At 38.6% G+C, this 16,614-nt stretch overlaps 1 long non-coding RNA gene across 1 annotated transcript in view; it reads right to left on the minus strand.

Moving 5' to 3' along the window:
* Positions 1 to 7,853: 7,853 nt before the first annotated feature.
* Positions 7,854 to 16,614, minus strand: part of LOC117980352 (uncharacterized) — a 124,140-nt gene continuing 115,379 nt past the window's right edge. Inside the window, exons 2-3 of the long non-coding RNA XR_004671622.2 lie at positions 8,470 to 8,593; positions 7,854 to 8,107 (exon numbers count right to left, since the gene is read on the minus strand). This is a non-coding gene — a long non-coding RNA (uncharacterized LOC117980352). The remainder of the gene's footprint in view (positions 8,108 to 8,469; positions 8,594 to 16,614) is intronic.

The following is a 16,614-nucleotide window of genomic DNA, read 5'->3' on the forward strand; positions in this document are numbered from 1 at the left end:
AACATCACACAACAGGACCTGTTGGGGGTTGGGGTGCTGGGGAGCTGTGGCGCTGTGGGGGGATAGCACTAGGAGAAATACCTAATGTAGGTGAGTTGACGGGTGTAGCAAACCACCATGGCACGTTTATATCTATGTAACAAACCTGCAAGTTCTGCACATGTATCCCAGAATGTAAAGTATAATAAAAAAATTTAATACAGCATGTCATCCCAAAGGATTTAGTGACATTAACACACAATATACATGAAGACTATCATGAGGAAGATATTTATATACAAAGTACACCCCCACAAACTTCTGAACAGAGAATTATGCAGCTTTTAACAAAGGGTACCTACAAAATAAGGCAGCTGAAGCAGGGAATCCAAAGGTGGTGATAATGTATCTTGGAAAGTAGGGCTCCAGGTGGCATTATTAGAAATCAAGAATGCAACATTCAGTGTTGAATGATTTCCTTTCTGTCCTGGCTTCCTCCCGGTCCGCCTTTCTGTATGATATCCTGGCTCTTATCTTCTTGCTCAATGTTAGTGCAGCCACTGCTGGTTGGTGAAAGTCATCCCCAGCTCTCATGGAGCAGCACAGAAAAACTGACCCAGCAGAAATGAGATGTGTGGGGAAAAGGACAACTTCCCCCTAATCAGGGAGGTATAAGGTTAGTATTAATGGTGTTAGTATTATGACTTAGGGGACATAAGAAAGGTATATGTTAAGAACTCACTCTATACTCTGGTGGGGCTAATATTACCATGGTCAGAGACCTGGAGCAATAGAGCAGAAGCTCACCCTGCTGTCATCCCAGGGGATAGGAATTCAGTGTGGACCCTCCTCATGCTCAGATCAAAGACTTGGGAACTTTATCCCAGAGTTTCTGCCCTCTAACCTCCATCCAGCTCCCCCTGTCCATCCCATGGCCTCTCAGACACTCATGACGTAGACTGTTTCAAGAACCTCCCACCTTGACCCCTTTAATCTCATCTCCACATCTCCATCAGTGGTCTTCGACAAAATCAAATCTAATCTCGTCATTCTGTTGCTAAAACTTACTTAATGACTTTCTATCACTAGATAGAAAATAATGACTTTCTATCTAGAGATGGTAAAATCTAAACTAATTCGTCTGGCATCCAAGGACTCTGACAACTCATATAGTCTACTTTTCATCATTATCCCCACATTCCAATATCATAGCCCTTCTCCCATCCCAGCAAACTTCATGCTGCAAGCACTCCAAACTACTCACCCTTGCCCAGAGAAGATCTGTGCTTCTGCGCTTTTATATACACCAATGCCTTCCCCTAAGACACTCTTTTGCACCATCTGCATCTAGAATTCTTTTTCAAATGTCAATTTGTCTGAAATCCTTGGGCAGAAATTTTAATTCCCTTTGTAGTTGACTAATTCTTTGTGCATGTCTGTCTTCTTTACACAATGAATAGGGAATTTAGAGCATTCCTCATATCCCAGTACTGTACTAGATGCTGAGAACACAATAATGACTAGAAAAATAAGAATCCCAGCTCCCACTCTCATGGAGCCTACATGGAAGATGCACAGGTCTTGAGTGTAAGCATTATTAAAAGTACTACAGTGGACAGGCACATGGGATTTGAGAAAAAGTAGTAGGTGTAACTGACTTAGGGAGGTCAGCAAAGGCTTTTCTAAATTAGAGATTTTTAAGTTGAGATCTGATGAGAAAACTAGGCAAAAGGGGACAGGAGTTCTATTCTGGGGTCTTTACACCCATTTTATTCCTTGGACTATGTGTTATTCTTCAGCAACAGACATACAATAATTCAGAGTAAGCATTTAGAAGTTTCAAAAGTAATTTGACAGAGTAATTTTATATCTCTTGAATCTAATAAAAAGTAAGGCTTGTATTTTGTGTGTCTTTTACTCATTTTATTTTTCTAGTATTTCATTTTTATCGTACTTATAAAAGTATCAGTCTGTGATAGATTAGACATTTAAAAAACCAACTGGTCTTTTATTTATTTTGAGACAGAGTTTCAATCTGTCGCCCAGGCTAAAGACCAGTGGCGCATTCTTGCCTCACTGCAACTTCCTCCTCCCAGGTTCAAGAAATTCTCCTGCCTCAGCCTCCTGAGTAGTTGGGATTACAGGCACACATCACCTCACCCAGCTAATTTTTTGTATTTTTAGTAGAGATGGGGTTTTGCCATGTTGGCCAGGCCGGTCTCGAACTCCTGACTTCAGATGATCCACACGCCTTGGCCTCCCAGAATGCTGGGATTACAGGCATGAGCCACCACGCCTGGCCTTACAAATGGTCTTTTATCACAGATAGTCTGAGAAGCAATGGCCCAGTCAGGAAGAAAACGTGTAAAGAGCTTGCGTTGGGACAAGCCACAGTTGCGCCAGAAGGAGACACAGTGGAAATGAGCTAAGGCAGGCATGTGGATTCTGAGAATATTTGCTTACAGATAACGACCAAGGTGGTGATTATTTTTGTAACCAAGTAGGGAGACAGGATGGAACCTGAGCAGAAAAGAAGATGAACAAGGACCCAGCAATGACGACCATCAGTATGTAATGGCCTTTAGAGTAAGATGAGCCTCTAAGAGCAAAAAAAGGAATAGAAGCCAGAGGATGGGTGACAAGAGGAAGTGTTAAGCCTGAGAAGCCAAAAGAAGAAAGGGTGTCAAGGGGGTGGAGTGGCCTGCAGTGATGCATGAAAGCATGGGGACAAGCTGATTGCAAGTGTCACCTGGATAAAAAGACATAGAGGTCTTTGCTTTGGTACAAGCAATTTGGTGGAGAGGTGGTGGCAATCTGGAAAGAGTTAATGAGTGAGGAAGTTGAGAAAAAGAAGACAATAGCAGTAAAAAGAGATGTGTTCACTGGAGGTGGCTGTGTGTGGATGCAAGAGTTTTTTGGTGACAATCATTGTATTTTTATTTTAATGAGAGAAATTTGAGCATTTTAAGAAAATACAATAACCCCTGTTGAGAAGGAAAGGTTGAATACAGAAGACAGAGAAAAAGACAATAGTTTTTTTTTCTGAGAAAGTGAGTGAGGTTGTTATCTGAAGTACAAATATGTAAAATGAGCTTAATCCCCAATAGTTTTCTTGAAACAATGGACTATAAAATCTAAGCCAGCTAAGGAGGAAGGAAAGAAAGGAGAGATGGATGGGAAGACTAGATGCGTCAAAAGACTGAGATTGTTGTGAGTCTAAAGAACAGTCACTGTGAAAAAGGATGAAGGAGTTAGCTAAGAGGAGAGGGCATTACAGTCAGAGAGGCAAATCTTTGGTTTAATGATTTTTGTTTAAAGAAAATATATACCACTTTATCTTTCTTTTTTTTTAGATATTCTATATTTCTTCAATCTTCATTTTGAAGACTTTCATTTCTTCAAGACTAGAGAGAGGAATCTCTCTGAATTCTTTCTTACTTTCTAGAAGGATTCCCAGTCTAAGCTATGTCAGTCTTTTCCTTTGCTTCTATTCATTTGTTGACATAGTCGTAAGTGTGGCGTGGTTCACTTGCTCTTATTTGCTATGTCTGTGCATAGATGCTGTGCTGCTTCCCTCTGGTTAGCTCCCTCCAGCCAGCTACTGCTCAAGAAGAGGGAGAGGAAGAGTGAGGAGGATGACCTGGGGCCATTCCAGCTTCAGTTTGAGTTTGTTTCCAACACTCAGCTAAACTGGATGTGTCTTGTATCACAAGCCACACACCACCTCAGTGTTCAGACTTTGTGGTGTCAGGAAGACTCACATTGAAGCCCTTTAAGGCCCAGAAACTCTGTCAATCAATGCTGCTGCGCCTTCTCACCCTGCTCACCTAACGCAATCCCCTTGTCTAGAAGGCCAGCCATAAACAATTCTACCTACCCCGCCTTGTTGTAATGTGGAATGAAGCATCTCTGGGGACACTTCTCTTTGGACTCCTAGATCTCATCCATCTAATCAAAGCATCATTAGATGGGCCTTTAAGAATTACGACATTTATGGCTGGGTGTGGTGGCTCATGCCTGTGATCCCAGCACTTTGCAAGCCAAGGCGGATGGATCACGAGGTCAAGACATTGAGACCATCCTGGCCAATATGGTGAACTCCGTCTCTACTAAAAATACAAAAATTAGCTGGGCGTGGTGGCGCACGCCTGTAGTCCCAGCTACTCAGGAGGCTGAGGCAGGAGAATCGCTTGAACCCGGGAGGCAGAGGTTGCAGTGAGCCCAAATGGTGCCTCTGCACTCCAGCCTGGTGACAGAGCCAGATTCCATCTCCAAAAAAAAAAAAAAAAAAAAAAGAATTATGACACTTTCTGAGCAGGGATCATAAACCAGCAATCCACAGATATAATCCATCTGGCAGATATTATTTTGTTTGGCCCACACAGTTTTTGAAAGATAGCAACACTTCATATAAAAATCCATCTTTTGAGTCCAGACGTGATGGTTCACACCTGTAATCCCAACACTTTGGGAGGCCAGGGAGGTTGGATCACCTGAGGTTAGGAGTTTGAGACCAGCCTGACCAACGTGGAGAAACCCCGTCTCTACTAAAAATGCAAAATTAGCCGGGCGTGGTGGCACGTGCCTGTAACCCCAGCCACTCAGGAGGTTGAGGCAGGAAAATTGCTTGAACCTGGGAGGCAGAGGTTGCAGTGAGCCAAGATTGTGCCATTGCACTCCAGCCTGGGCAATAAGAGCGAAACTCTGTCTCAAAAAAAAAAAAAATCGTTTCAACTTCTTTTTTAAAAATCAGATGATCTGGCAATCCTCAGTGGCAATTTTTCTGCATGGCAAAAATTACCTGGATGTGAGCTATGGCTGTCCTCTTTAGATGGGCTTACCATTTACTCGCCACTCCCTATTCCAAATTGCCTTAAATTCTGGCCCTGTGAGCATGTCCTGGTCACCCGGCCCCAGTGTTAGAGGAGCTATGTAGTATTGCCCTGCTAACCTTTCCCTGAGTTCATGTTTCACTCTGTTTGAGAGATAATTTTTACAGTTTTTGTTTTGGGTTTGTGACTGTGCTTTTCACTTTACTTTTCTATTGAGATGGATTTTTTCTCTATTTTTTGTTATTTTAATTTTTAGGGTTAGCTTTTTTTTTTCTTTTTTTTTTTGAGACAGAGCCTTGCTCTGTCACCCAGGCTGGAGTGAAGTGGCGCCATCTTGGCTCACTGCAACCTTCACCTTAAGGTCATCTTTTCTATTTGTTATTCCTCTTATTTAGGGTATTTAAAGGGAGAGTAATAAAATATAGTATATATAATAACAACTACATATATTATAATATATAATTCCTTATAAAAGCCTGAAGTCTTTATCTTTTTGCTATTTTCTATTTCAAAAACAGAATTATCAAAACAGATAGCAAGATGTTTGCATAACAAAAATAATGAAATTGTTGATAAAGTGCTATAAGCCCTCCAAATGATGTTAGCATAATATCACAAACAAGAAATAAGTAGTGGTCTATGGATTAACAGAAGAATCAAGTAACAGACCAAAAGGAACTTTCAGCAAACTTTTGGTTCATTTTTCTTTGATTTCCATGGAAATCTAGATATGCAAAGAAAATGTAAATAGATTCCTTTCAGAAAATGTTTAAACATAGCATCAAAGGTGAAGGAATTTGTAGAGTTCACTCTGAGCTGCAGATAATCCATGGATAGACTTCAAGATGTATGACAATCCCCTGAGCATTTGTAATGCTATGCAAGTGGATTTAAACATTTTGGGTGGGATAGAATCTGTATTTTCTCAGAGTTCAACTCTATCCCTTTCCCCTAGCATCAGGGTGCAAGTTCCCTCAGCAGTGGCCCTGCCTCCATTCTGTCTCCTTTACAGACTCTTTGTTAAATAGAATCAGCTAATGTTCATCCATGCAAAACCTTCCAATGGCTTCCCATTGCACTTAGAATCAAATCCAAACCCCTATCATTACCTTCAAGGTCCTACAGAGGCAACCACTACCCTCTCTCCTTTTTCTGAGTCTTCTCCCATTTTTGCTCCCTTCCTCACTATGCACCACCTGCACTAACCTCTCCTTTCTGTTCCTGAACAAGCCTTGTTTGCTCTGGCCCTAAGGCCTTCTCACTTGTTGTTTGTAATGCCTCTCCCCCAGCTCTTCGCAGGCTGGCTCCTCCTGTCATTTGGCTCTCAGCTCAAGTGTCACTGTGCCACAGAAGCCTTCCCTGTTCACCTGATATAAAGTGCCCTCTGCACTATCCAGTGCAGTATTCTTTCTTATGTTTTACATGTCACTCATTACCATCTGATACCTTCTTGCTCATTTACTTGTCTGTCTCTCTCTAGCAATATTGTTTCCTTGAAAACAGAGACCATGTGTTTCATTTTCACTATTATATCCCCAGCTCATTGACTGAAGGACTGAATTTTATAGGTGACTTAGGTGGGACTTAGAGAAAATGTTCCATGCAAAGTCCCAAACTACCTTGTCAGAGGCAGATATTATCATGTAATCCACACCTCCTGAAATCGCTTCAGAAACTTCTTCATAATCCTTTAGTTCAGTAAAAGAGAAATTCTACTAAGAATAGTTAGACTGTAATGGAAAGATAAAGATAGATACTGTGGGCCAAATTTAATGTTGTTGATCTTAATGAGACTTTTATTGTGTAAGACCGTACCACATCATAATATATGTTCATATTTGGCAATGACGTCTTTTCAAAACAAAAGCACTTGGATTCTAAAGGCTGCCCACTGATTGAATTAAATCTAATAAGAATTATTTAGGAGTAGTCTAATCAACAGATAGTCATTCAATTTTAGTACATTTACCATTATAACTGAATGCAGTATTTGTTAGCTGCATTTGTAGAAGCAGTATTTTTGATTAAAGAAATGGCATGCAGTCCTGTTATTTAGCATCCACATGGTTCTTCAATTACTTAAGTAAATTCATAATATAGCAATATGAATGCTATTAAAGTTAAACATATATGATTTATTTGACTTCCTAAGAAGTTAAATTGCTAGAGTTCAGATTTCCTTTCTCAGACTCCAACAAATAAGCAATTAACTGCCAGGGTTGCTAATTGAGAAAATTACTCCTGAATGACTCCAAGGCCAGATGAATCCCTGTGAGGTGCTGATATGAATCTTCCCTTAGACAAAAACTCAGAACAGTCTTCAAAGCTGAGAACTATGGTGTGGTAACTCACACAAGTGTACAGGGGGAAAAACAACCAAATAAAGTAAATGTTTGAAATAAACATCATCTCCAAATCCTTTACATCAGATTAATCCTCTCTTTTCTGGGTAATCCCAGCCTTGCCGATGCTTCTGTAACAGAAACCCTTTCAGATTAGGTACTACATTATTTGGTTTACACTTCACATCTTCTCCACAACTGAAATGAAAACTCTGTGAACATAGAATCCAATATCCTGTATTATTTCATAATGAAAAAGTCTAGGCATAATAGTGAGCACTTACTATGTTGCTAATTCTGGCAATTTATTGTCTTGGTTCCTAACCATCATTGCATAGGCCACATCTCATATGAAGATAAAATTTCAATGCAAATGCTTTTGACAAACTTGCCAAAGCTTGATTAATGATTGCTTACTCATAATATTCAGGTAAAATGTTAAAAAATGCTAGTTTATGAACTATATTTATAACAACTATCATTCTTATAATAATGATTCTTATACTCCTTTACTCCCATGGAATTGGAATTTAAACTCTTCTGCTTGCCATGATGTTAGTTAACATATCATATATAAGTACAAGAAAGCCTGGGAAGTCACATAAGAAAAGCCTCAAAGAAATCTCTTCTGCAAATTATAAGTCAGCCAGCAGGATTCCCCAGCCAGAAAGCAAGAACGGAAGTATATTTTATATATATCTCAGAACCTGAGAGTCTGTTCTTTTTCTTCTTTTACTCTCTAGTCAAAATTCAACATTTCAAAGCAGTTGGGTATAACAAAAAGAATCCAAAAGAATTGCGTATCCACTTCCCTACCTCTTTTTTCAGTGAGTCCAGTGTGGAGGAGAGTGAAATGAGAATTTCTTTATTCGTTAAAAAAAAAAAAAGTCTTTCAGAGCTCCTAGCAGGTGCAGTTAACTGTGGCTGGTACCTGCTGCTGGTTGATCACTTCCCCTGCAGCACAAGAGAGGGGGAAGAGAAGGGGATACCTGATCAGATACTTTTCCTCTGACTTCTGAAGTATCTGTCCTGGGAAGGCAGAGGTTCAAGGTCACACCATTTGAGGCAACCCAGGAAGAGGCTGTCTCAGCAGGTTTTTTGTAAAGTATAGAGATAATATTACCAAAAGACACAAAATCCCCCAGGAGCAAAATTAACCTGAAGGAGCAGTTCAAGTATTTTGCTTTGGGTTGGATTTAATGTATGGAAGTGTTCAGGCCACATTTTGAACTGAAGAGTTTTGAAAGGCCCGGTTGCTTCCCTCCCCCAACACATCTCCTTAGACAATAAACTTAAATTGTCTATGCTATAGTTACCTTTTGTTTGATATGTTACTTCCTAGGAAGTCCATGTTAACATACAACTGCAACCCAGATGTTAGATGAGAATCCTCTCCATTCCAGCTCTCCTTAAGCCTGGCTGGGACTGGCTTTAATGCGGCTGGAAGAAAGGTAATAATTTATTAAAGATTTCTTCTAATACTCAAAGTGTTTGGGGGTCCTTCTGGGCTCATCTGCTCCATGGTGACTGGCTGAACCTCCTCCTCTCTAGCTTTGGCTTTTGTATGACCCTCGACCTTGTAAAGTTTTACTCACACGCCCATACACAATCCATTCACCAAGCACTTTGGGGGTTCAGCCAACTTTCATGTGAAGATTTGGGTGACATCATAGAGCACAGAGCCTTCTGTTAGATTCTCTCCAATCCTGTTCTTTCCTCCCACCACCTTCACTTCTTTCTGTCTCTTTCAGAACAAAAAAAAGTGGTTTCTCTTTGCTTAGTCATAGCTATCTTCTGAGCATTCCATGTTTCAGCACGCCCTAGTGGATATATTCCTTTTCTCCAAGCAGGTTATCAAAATATTTCTCCTGAAGTCAGAGCTTTCTCTAGCAGGAATTCTGTTCAATATTTTGTTCACCTCTTCAGTTTTGTACCCCAATGTGATAAAGGTAACCATTAATACTGATACACCGGTTGATAAAAATCAGTAAAGAGAGTTTAAGGGAATGGGAATGTGAACTTTCATGAAAGATACAGACAAGTGAAGCCACCCACCCAGAGCCTCAGAAAGATAGAATAAGATACTGAGAACACTGGTGGGAAGCCAAATCTCACCTGCTTCTCAGATTTACCACTGGATGATCCAAACCATGATTCTTGAACTTTCTACATGACATCATTTCTGCATGCTGGCTTTTTAGAAGAGAACACTCTAACATGCAATAGCAAGCCAATACATCTAAAATAATCTAAATATGAAAAGCCAATACATCTGAAGTCATCCTTATCATCCTACATGAAACAACAGGAGAGTTTTTTCTAATTTTTTTCCAGTTTTCTAATGAAGATTAGGGCAAGCTGCAAAGCCATTTACAACCTATCCCCTACTCCAGCTTTGAGCCACAAATGTTATAGTGCTTCATGACCAGCAGCCCTGTGCTAATATTGGTCCCCCAAACACTGTGCTGCCTCATGTCTTCCTGCTTTCTCTGGGATGCTGCTCTGCCTGGACTGTCCTTTCCTACTGCCCAGACCCCAAAACTAGAATCAATTGTCTCCTTTCCTGAAAAGGCTTTTCTGGCCCAACCTCCTTCTGTAATGCTTATGGCTCCTCTAACTACCTACATAAGTTTTTTCTAGCTTTGCACTTTCAAATTATGGTATGGTAATTCTTTGCTCACATGTCTGCTCCTGTGCTACAGGGTGATGTTTTTGAAAGTATAGGTAGCATCTTACTCATCGCCACATGCCCAATTCCTAACACAGGTTCATTCACAGAAAGTGTCTGATAAATGTTAACTGAATATATTTCTCCCATCTTCATAAACATCTACAATGAACTCAAACAAATTTACAAGAAAAAAACAAACAACCCCATCAACAAGTGGGCGAAGGACATGAACAGACACTTCTCAAAAGAAGACATTTATACAGCCAAAAAACACATGAAAAAATGCTCACAATCACTGGCCATCAGAGAAATGCAAATCAAAACCACTATGAGATACTATCTCACACGAGTTAGAATGGCGATCATTAAAAAGTCAGGAAACAACAGGTGCTGGAGAGGATGTGGAGAAATAGGAACACTTTTACACTGCTGGTGGGACTGTAAACTAGTTCAACCATTGTGGAAGTTAGTGTGGCCATTCCTCAGGGATCTAGAACTAGAAATACCATTTGACCCAGCAATCCCATTACTGGGTATATACCCAAAGGACTACAAATCATGCTGCTATAAAGACGCTTGCACATGTATGTTTATTGTGGCACTATTCACAATAGCAAAGACTTGGAACCAACCCAAATGTCCAACAATGATAGACTGGATTAAGAAAATGTGGCACATATACACCATGGAATACCATGCAGCCATAAAAAATGATGAGTTCACTTCCTTTGTAGGGACATGAATGAAATTGGAAATCATCATTCTCAGTAAACTATCGCAAGAACAAAAAAACAAACACCGCATATTCTTACTCATAGGTGGGAATTGAACAATGAGAACACATGGACACAGGAAGGGGAACATCACACTCCGGGCACTGTCGTGGGGTGGGGGGAGCGGGGAGGGATAGCATTGGGAGATATATCTAATGCTAGATGACGAGTTAGTGGGTGCAGCGCACCAGCATGGCACATGTATACATATGTAACTAACCTGCACATTGTGCACATGTACCTTAAAACTTAAAGTATGATAATAATAAATTTTTAAAAAAAACATTGTTTTGGCTATCCTGGGTCCTTTGAATTTCTATGTGAATTTTAGGTTCAGCTTGTCAATTTCTGAATAAAGGCCAAACTGGGATTTTGGTAAGGATGGCACTGAGGCTGTAGATATATCAATTCAAGGAGTATTGACATGTTAACATTAAGTCTTCCAACCCATAAATGAAAGTCTTCCAACCCATATTTTTCCATTTGTTTAGTTGTTCTTTAATTTCTTTCAACAATTTTTTTTTGGATTTCAGAGTAAATGTTTTACATTTCTTGTGTTAAATTTACTTCTGTGTATATAATTCTTTTTGATGCTATTTGCAAATTGAACGTTGTTAATTTTACTTTTGAGTTATTCATTGCTAGTGTCTAGAAATACAATTGTTATTTGTATATTGATGTTGTACTCTGTGAATGTACTGAGCTTTTTTATTGGTTCTAATAATTTTTAGTAGTTTCCTTAGGATTTTTTATATGTAAATTCATGTCATATGCAAATAGATATAGTTTATTTTTTCAAATATGGATGACTTTAATTTCATTTTCTTGCCTAATTGGTTTGGTGAGAACCTCTAGTGCATCTTCCTCTTTTCTTGACATTTTAAATCCCGTATCAATGGTCAGTCTATCTCCCTTTCAATCTACCTGCTTTGGATACTCTTAGCCAGATTGACACTTGGGAATTATGAAAACAACTGACTTAAAAGTTGGGGAATCAGCTACTGGGCAATAGTGTTAGAGGATATTGTTCTGTGCCTGTGTTGTCCTTCCCAGACTCACTGGATTTTTAATCTTCTCATCTGTAGAATTGGAGGATCCAGCTAGATAGTTTCTAATGTGGCAAATGAGTGGATGACCTCAGTCTAGCTTGGTAGGGAGCCCTGTAGTGTGCTCACAAGGGCAGCTAGAGAAGGCTGTAGGAAGAGAATGTTCTAGGGCTTCTACTTGTTGAGGATACTGGTATGGCCTCTACTGTGTTCATTTTGTGGTGCTCAGCACACTTAACATATTTAATAGTTGTTAATATTCATAACATCTCTCCTATAAATGACACCTGGAGGAGGATGAAGATCAGGGAAATTAGTATGTCGCCCCAAGAATGCACTGATTTTAATCAGTTATTTAGGGAGTAACTTCATCTCATATACCTCTTATGCTTACATAAAACAAAAAAATCTTTGACTCATTGGACTCACTTGAAAACTTCTGTTGTGATTTGTTCAAGCCAAGGAACTTTTGATTAATGAGAAGGCTGGGTTACCTAGGACCTTTTTAGGTTAAGCCTTAGGCTGTGATTGGTATTTTATTTCTTGCAGTTTTTGCTCATCTGCATATGTAGAAGGGACTGTGGGAGTTTGTGCAGGGAATACAGCAATGTGGTCTATGTAATTACTATGAGTACTACGTAGTGACTTAGTGGCAACCTACGAAGTAACCCGGAAGTTCTGAATTTTCATTTCCTTTTAAAATCATATCGTTGATTTCATCTGGATCCCGTTTCAATTTATCCTATTTGTTAAGCCTCTATCCCATGGTTCAAATACGTGTTTCAATGACCTTAAGAAATTTGATCAATCGTAACTTTTAGATTATTTTTGGCATATAACGGTAACTTCTCAGAAGGCTGAGGTGTGTGAAAGTTAGCTATTCCCCAATAACTTTACTATCAGGTTGTAAAAAAATTATAGGACTAAATCTTCTAATCTTGGGTGAGTTAAGCCTTCTTAGATATAAAACCAAAAGCACAAGCAAAAACAAGGAAAAAGATAAATAATGCTTCATCAAATTAGAAATGTTTGTGCTTCAGAAGATACCATTAAGAAAGTAAAAAGACAGAATAGGAGAAAATATTTGGAAATCATGTATCTGACAGGGGACTTGTAACTAGAATATGCAAAGAACCCTCACAACTCAATAATAAAAAGACAAATAATCTAGATTTTTTTAATGGAGCAATGATCTGAATAGACATTTCTCCAAAGAGAATATATAAATGGCCAATAAGCATATGAAAAGATGCTGACATCATTAGCCATCAGGGAACTGCAAAGCAATATGCAATGAAATACCACTTCACACCCACTAGGAGCCAGTAACAGGGTTGAGAAAATTATTTAGAAGGAATTACACCTGATAGAGGTAGCTTCTTTATCCAAAGGGAAGCATTGAGAATTCTCTGGCCATTGTTTCTTAGAATATTACGTGTTTTAAAGTCCTTAGATGCAACAGAAATTTTTCTACTTGAGCGTTTTTGAAAACATTATTAAATCAACAAGTGTTACATTATGTGTAAAGGGATTTTAAAATTATATAAATGTTCACTGTCAATCACATTTCTTCCTAATAATGAAAGTAAAATATACAGTGCTAACTGATCACCACTTTACTTTGGATGGATTTCCCCTCTCTGATAGCAGTCGATGCAGCCGCTGCTTGTTATCTCAGTGTGATACTTGCTGTCACTTTACGGCCTTGTTGACATAGCTGGTCCCTCTCAGAACTTGGTTTGCAGTTAGGATAAACTGACAGTAGGTGCATCGGTGGATCTTTAATTGTCACAGCCTGAAGGTCTAACATCTAGGTTTCCTGTCATATTATCTAAAGGCAGGGAATATGTTGTATTTTCTTCTAAATTATAACTGATTTTCTATAAAATGTAAAGATCCATATGAACATGATTTAAATAAATATAAACTCATGGGATATTTAGGATGGCTTTCTGCTAATTTTCAACTACAAATATTTACTGCAAAGTATACTCCCAAATTTCAAAACCAGAACTGAACTACATGTGACATTCTACATACCTAAACTATTATGCTTTTCATTATGTATCCTTTACTGGATAATACCCATGGTTCATTTATGACTTGACCTCTGACAATTCAGACTTACAAGATAGTTTGTATCAAAAGTTGGTACACTTTTCCATTCTGACAACGGCTGTAATTATGCAATGGCTTTATTAAGATGTTAGCTGTTAACATACACACCGATAGCCTTTTATATTTGGCCTTTCTTGCTTTCCTACTGTATTTATTTTATTCACCTTGCACCTAGATTTTCCCTCATCTCATCATTTAAAAGCAATACATAAGCCATGTCTCACCTGTATTTTTTCTAGAACATATTTTCCTAACTATTGTTTTCTTGCTAATAATTTCCTCATACCTTGTTTCTAAATTTTTAAAAATTATTTTCACCTTGATCTGCAAGGTCTTTCATCCCCACATCACTCCTATTAGTCTGTGCCCTACATCTATTTATAACTGAGCCTTTTTCACTATATAGTAACTCTTAACATTAGACTTAATCACTTTTATGTTGAGGCTAAATATTACAAATAAATGTAAGCTTTACTAAAATATACATTTTGAAAATACATTTAGCCTAAATATGATAAAGTTTTAAGAAAAACTACAAGCTATAGGAGACCATGTTCTTAGCTAAGGGAATACTATACTTTCAAATACAGAAGCAAGGAATAAATCTAATTGTCTTGGGATGAGAGAGAATTACACAGAGGTCATAAGTACCCAATAAAGACCAACTAGAAACCATTCAAGTTCTGACTTTTAAAAATAGCACAAGTAAATAATACCATAAACAACAAAAGACAACAACAAAATATTTGGAACATATAACAGAAATAAAGTTATTATCCTTGATGTATAAAGAATTCTTATAAAACCAAAAGGAAAATGTCTATTAAAAATAGAAAAGATACTGATGAGCTAAAATACATATAATTGGTTAATAGTCACATGAAAAGGGTTTAGCCTTACTAATTATCAAATATAAGTTAAAATGATAGATTTTTATTCTCAGACTGGGAAAGGTAAGAAAAATTGAAAATCAGAATGTTGACTTTTTTTTTTCAGTTATCAATGCATAACAAATTACCCCAAAATTTGGCAACCTAAAATAACAATTGTATTCTGCTAACAGATTATATGGGTCAAGAATTCTGAAAAAGCACAGGGAAATAGCATATTTCTGCTCCACAATTTCTGGAGATTCCTGCAAGACTCCAAAGATGGAGGTGACTCAGCAACTGGGGCAGGTATCACCTGGAGGTGTCACCACTCACAGGAGTGGTGGTTGCCGCCGCTGGCTGGGAGATCATCCCAAACACCCTCCTGTATCCTTTCCATGTGGCCTGGCATGGAGGCCTCCCCCTTTTCACATGGTGGTCTGGGCCTCCAAAACTATCCTTTTCTTGTTTTTCATAGATTTTTTTCCATTTGGTTTTGTAAGACTTCTTTATGTATCAAGGATAGCAAACTTTTATTTTCTGTTACATGTTCTAATGAAAGTAGATGGAAATTGCATCACCTTTTATAGCCTAACCTTGGGAGTCATGTAACATAAAGTCTGCTGCAGTCGCAAATCTGCCCAGATTCAAGGAGAGGGAACAGACTCTGTCTCTGGATGGGAGGAATGCTAGAGTCACATTGTATGAAGACCATGGGGGATGGGAAATATTTTTGTGGCCATACTTAGAAGATTAACTTGGAGGAAGATTCCTGGTAGCCTCAATTCACTTCCTGAATGTTCTACATCATCCAGAATTCCCTGATGGAGCCTGGCGGAATATTTGGAATGGCAAAAACAAACAACCCCAATCAAAAAGTAGGCTAAAGATATGAACAGCCACTTCTCAAAAGAAGACATTTATGCGGCCAACAAACATATGAAAAAAAGCTCATCATCACTGATCATTAGGGAAATGCAAATCAATACCACAATGAGATACCATCTCATGCCAGTTAGAATAGCAATCATTAAAAAGCCAGGAAACAAGAGATGCTGGAAAGGATGCAGAGAAATAGAAACGCTTTTACACTGTGGTGGGAGTGTAAATTAGTTCAACCATTGTGGAAGACAGTGTGGTGATTCCTCAAGGATCTAGAACTAGAGATACCATTTGACCCAGCAATCCCATTACTGGGTATATACTCAAAGGATTAGAAATCATTCTACCATAAAGACACATGCACACGTATATTTACTGCGGCACTATTTACAATAGCAAAGACTTGGAACCAACCCAAATGCCTATCAATGATAGACTGGATTAAGAAAATGTGGCACATATACTATGCAGCCATAAATACTATGCAGCCATAAATAAAGATGAGTTCATGTACCTTTGCAGGGACACGGATGAAACTGGAAACCATCATTCTCAGCAAAGTAACACAGGAACAGAAAACCAAACATCACATGTTCTCACTCATAAGTGGGAGTTGAACAACGAGAACACATGGACACAGGGAGGGGAACATCACACACTGGGGCCTGTTGGGGATTAGGGGCCAAGGGGAGGGACAGGATTAGGAGAAATACCTAATGTAGGTGACAGGTTGATGGGTGCAGCAAACCACCATGGCACGTGTATACCTACGTAACAAACCTGCACATTCTGCACATGTATCCCAGAACTTAAAGTACAAAAAAAAAAAAAATCCTTCTTCCTCTAAATTTTACACCACCAAATCCATCATGGTCTAAATCCTTTCTTTCCCCAGTGAATCTGAGTTAATAGACCAAAGTTTATGTAAGATGAACATTCAAAATACTGATTTCTATGGGACTGCCAGCCATTAGAATAGGTAGCTTTCACTATAATTCACTTAGATACACAGTAACAGGATATTAAAGCTGTTAGAAGATGCCATGAAATGAGAAAAGTCCTTACAAATTAAGAAATATTAATAACAAAAAAAGTAGGACAG

The sequence above is a fragment of the Pan paniscus genome, chromosome 4 (assembly GCF_029289425.2).
Source record: "Pan paniscus chromosome 4, NHGRI_mPanPan1-v2.0_pri, whole genome shotgun sequence".
Classification (NCBI taxonomy): domain Eukaryota; kingdom Metazoa; phylum Chordata; class Mammalia; order Primates; family Hominidae; genus Pan; species Pan paniscus.